Below are 3,795 nucleotides of genomic sequence, written 5' to 3' on the forward strand. Positions count from 1 at the left end.
TCAGATGTTACATACCTTAGATTCAAGATCTTGAGTGTGCCGTTTCTGAGCTTCATTCCGCTATTTATGCAAAGGATGAAAAGTTGATTACTACTTATAACTAAGTGATCCACTTCAAGAAGGTCGTCGATAAGCTTAAGCCCCAAGTGTTGGACTTCAAAGGTGCACTAAAGATCAACAAAAGTTTTGAAGAAAGAAGTGGATTAGCTGTAGCGCGTCGTGTTGATCTGCCTAATGAGAATGGGCAGCTGAAATGTAAGAAGGCCAGGCTCGAGGCTTTACTTGTTCAGAGTCAAGCCGATTTGTACAAGCTGGGTTATGTAGATCATCTCTTTGGTAGGTCGCCTACCTTCGAGTTTGCTGGGAAAGACTTCCAAACCTTCTCTATTTTTCTGAAAGACTTACTTGCCTTTGCTTTTGAGGCTTCCTTTGGTAAAGTAGTCAAAGAAGTTGATACCTAGGCTAGAGCAGCTGGACACCTTACTTATAAAAGCAGACAAGTCTGCATGACCACTAGGCTATTAACCTTAGCTTTTCCCAATTTCGTAGGTTATGTAGTAAGTATCACAACACTTTAGGACTTGGTGTAGGTTGTTCTATGCTTTGGCAGAAGTGAAGCTCATCGATTGCGTAGCATGTCGGCAATGGATGAAGCTCCATGTATGCGCGTTAACTTGTTTAACCTTTCATATGAATGTGCAGCTGTATAAGTTTAACGCGGCTTACTGCTCGAAGGGCAAGCCATAGGCAATCTTCTAGAAATCATAAGCTACCTTAGAGCACTCAGTAGCAGCTTTAAGGTTCTAGGACAGTCATCCACATGGCGTACTGATTAATGTGCCCCCTTTGTTTCTAGGGCCCGGTTCCCTGCGGATTAAGCCAAGATACCCAAAATCCTTCAACTAGCTAAGCCTTGAAAAAGACCATTGTGGCTACTTCTAGGAACCCCGTCGCAAGCCATCGTGCACCTAGTTATACTAGGGTAGCCCAACTCATCCACGTCTAGATATTCGGAGTGTAAAGTTTATCATCCCGCCTTGGAGAGCGAACCTATGTGGGTGTCGAGAAATTGGTTTACCCTATCGCACTGGAAAACAATTAATTTATCCTCTCGCACTAGAGAGTAAACCCAGTTGGGTGTTGGGGAATTGGTTTACCCTATCGCATTGAAGAGCATGGTTGGTCCCTTAGGGGGCGCAATTCCTGCAATGAGTCTCTCAAAAGGGTGCAGCCTTCTTTTGAAGTGCAAGAATGATAAGTTGTTGTAAGCATGCAGCCGAGCCAAGTTGTAGATTTACTTCTGAATTTCTCATTGAAAAACAAGTGAAACGAATGAGAACTTAGCTATAAGGTAGAAACTACATAGCAACTGGATAGTCTTCGACTTATGAGGTGGTGCCTGTCGAGCTACTCGAGTCTTCGAGCTTTGATGTAGTGAGAGGTCACACATGGTACTTCTTCAGATTGTAGGCGTTCCACTGTTTTTCGATCACTTTATTGTTCATGGTGACAAGGGTGTAATTACCCTTATCGCCTACTCTGCTGATCTTGTACGGACTTTCCCAGATAGGATTCATCTTTTTGGAGCCTTCTCTGCGGGTAGTGATAAAAGCTTTTCTTAGGACTAGATCTCCGGGTTGGAACTACTAGATCTTGGCCCTTTTATTATAGTTGGAGAGAAGATGTTGCTGGTAGGCTGTAATGCGGGTGATAGTCTGCTCACGCTTCTCCTTTGCCAGATCTAAGCTTGTGGCCATCTATTTACTGTTCTGCTCAATGCTTAGCATTATAGTGCTAATACTTGGCACTATTACATTGGGAGGAATGATTGCTTCTGAACCAAATGCTAAAGATAAAAGAGTCTCTCTAGTGGCTCGTCGTTTGGTCATGCGATATGCCCATCCAGGGAGTTCATCTGGCCATTTTCCTTTTTTGTCGGAAAGGGATTTCTTGAGGCAATCGAGGATCATCTTGTTAGATGCTTCGACCTGCCCATTGCCTTGAGGATATCTCGGCGTTGACATATGCTGCTTGATGTCATACTTTTGGAAGAATTTCGCCAGGTCTTTGGCCCAAATTAGCATATGATGTTCCTCCATATGAAGCGCTTTATGTCCGTCTAAGTCGTGGCTGTCATGGGCTCTACTTCTACATATCTGGTGAAGTAATCGATTGCCACGATCATCATGCCTATGCCCCCAGTAGCGGGCGGTAATGGCCCGACTACATTGCTGATATTGACCCTAAAAAAGAAACAGTAGGTATAGCTAGTCCGTGAACAGCTAACCATCGCACTGTAAAAATTGGATAGGTTCTATCTATAGTCATTTTGGCCTCCTAAAAAGATCTACTAAATTCATCAAGTTGTTCCAAAGGATCAAAACGGCCAGTTATTAATGGAATTCCTTGTCAGCTTTCTGTAAAATACTCGTTTGGGCGAGGGCTTCCAAATACATCATAAGCTAAACCCGTGCTGACGAATAACCAACCTGCAATAAATAAGGAAAGTATAGTAATGTTATGAATGACCCAATATCGAATACTGGTAATAATATCTGCAAAAGAACGTTCTCCTGTGCTTCCAGATGATTGCCCACTACATGAACTGCTAAGAACTCATCTGCAAGTGTAGCGTGCCGGCAGGCAGTGCTGGTACCAACTTGTAGTGTTGGTAATGATTGCACTTTTGTACTAATTCCTTAGCGTCTTGATGCATTGTAGACTAGTAGTAGCCTGCGTTAAGAGCATTTTGCACTAAGGATCGACCTCCGGAGTGATTTTCATAAACGTCTTCGTGGATTGAGCTTTCTAGGTTGTGGGGAAACGCTAGGCAGCGGGGATGGAGTGTAGATCTTCGGATGAGAATGTCGTTCCACATGTAGTGGCGTGCTGCCTTTATTTAGAGCTTTCTAGACTCCAACCTTTTCGTAGAAAGTGTGCCATTGACTAGGTAGTCTATAGTAAAACTTTTCCAATTTAGAGTTGTACTAACCTGTGACGCTTCGGCTGCCGGCTCTGCCTCTATGCTTGGCTTGTCTAGATACTCCACCGTGATAAAGCGTTTAAATTGGTGGTCGAGGGCAGAGCCTAGGCCGGCTAGTGCGTCCGTGTGGGCGTCGACTGCCTACGGAACTTAAGTAAGGATGTAAGTCTGAAATGCCTCAAGTTGCTTACATACTTTCTCTAAGTATTGTGCCATCCTTGGATGTTTTGCCGTGTACTCCCCAGTAATCTAGCCAGTGATTAGTTGGGAATCAGAATGAATTGCAAGCTTTTTCACCACCAAGTCTTTTACCGTTCGAAGGCCTGCTAGTAGAGCTTCGTACTCTACTTTGTTGTTGGATGCTTTGAAGCCTAGAATGATTTCCTGCTCAAGCATTGAGCTGTTTGGGGTGACAATGCCAAAAATCTTCATCGGGTGAAGCTTTGTGGCTAGGGAGTGCTCGGCTGCCTTCGGAGCGTCGTTGGGTAGCTCTGTTGCATCTCCTAGGCTATGTGTGAAGGTGTAATAGGGAGGTGATGTACCTTATATGTACATGCCCACCTCTCTATAGTAAGATGTGTTTTGGGTGGAAACCCAAAAACAAATCCGTGAAGGCGTGGCCCAAAGTGGACAATATCTTACTATGTGGATTGGGATGTGACACTTCTTGACGTTGAACAAGTGGTCAGACTTCTTCTTGATCGAGCAATATGATGAATATTCTTTGGTGAAAACCACGAAAGTTCGTTGAAACTCTAGATATATTGTGAAAGCAGGGTGTAAAATCAATATTACGACTCGCCTTGTAAAGT

The sequence above is a fragment of the Malus sylvestris genome, chromosome 15 (assembly GCF_916048215.2).
Source record: "Malus sylvestris chromosome 15, drMalSylv7.2, whole genome shotgun sequence".
Lineage (NCBI taxonomy): Eukaryota > Viridiplantae > Streptophyta > Magnoliopsida > Rosales > Rosaceae > Malus > Malus sylvestris.